This window comes from Entelurus aequoreus, linkage group LG13 (genome assembly GCF_033978785.1).
Source record: "Entelurus aequoreus isolate RoL-2023_Sb linkage group LG13, RoL_Eaeq_v1.1, whole genome shotgun sequence".
Taxonomy (NCBI): domain Eukaryota; kingdom Metazoa; phylum Chordata; class Actinopteri; order Syngnathiformes; family Syngnathidae; genus Entelurus; species Entelurus aequoreus.
This window is the reverse complement of record NC_084743.1, coordinates 60,590,534-60,591,250: the sequence shown is the minus strand read 5'-3', so window position 1 is coordinate 60,591,250 and position 717 is coordinate 60,590,534.

Sequence of the window (717 nt, the reverse complement as noted above, 5' to 3'; positions counted from 1 at the left end):
GGTGTCAAAAAGTTTGGATTTTTTCTAACTGTCAAAAAATCAGAATTTTTACTAAGTGTCAAAAAATTGGGATTTTCCTGTCAAAAAGTATGGATTTTTTCTAAGTGTCAAAAAGTCTGGATTTTTTTCTATGTGTCAAAAAGTCTGGATTTTTTTCTAAGTGTCAAAAAGTTTGGATTTTTTCCAAGTGTCAAAAAGTCGGAATTTTTACAGTGTCAAAAAGTCTGGATTTTTTTCTAGGTGTCAAAAAGTTTGGATTTTTTCTAACTGTCAAAAAGTCTGAATTTTTACTAAGTGTCAAAAAATCGGGATTTTCCTTTCAAAAAGTATGGATTTTTTTTAAGTGTCAAAAAGTCTGGATTTTTTTCAAAGTGTCAAAAAGTCGGAATTTTTACTGAGTGTCAAAAAGTCTGGATTTTTTCTAAGTGTCACAAAGTTTGGATTTTTTCCAACTGTCAAAAAGTCCGAATTTTTACTAAGTGTCAAAAAATTGGGATTTTTTCTGTCAAAAAATTGGGATTTTTTCTGTCAAAAAATTGGATTTTTTCTGTCAAAAAATCTGGATTTTTTCCAAGTGTCAAAAAGTCTGGATTTTTTTCTAAGTGTCAAAAAGTTTGGATTTTTTCTAAGTGTCAAAAAGTCTGGAATTTTTACAGTGTCAAAAAAGTCAGGATTTTTTTCTAGGTGTCAAAAAGTTTGGATTTTTTCTAACTGTCA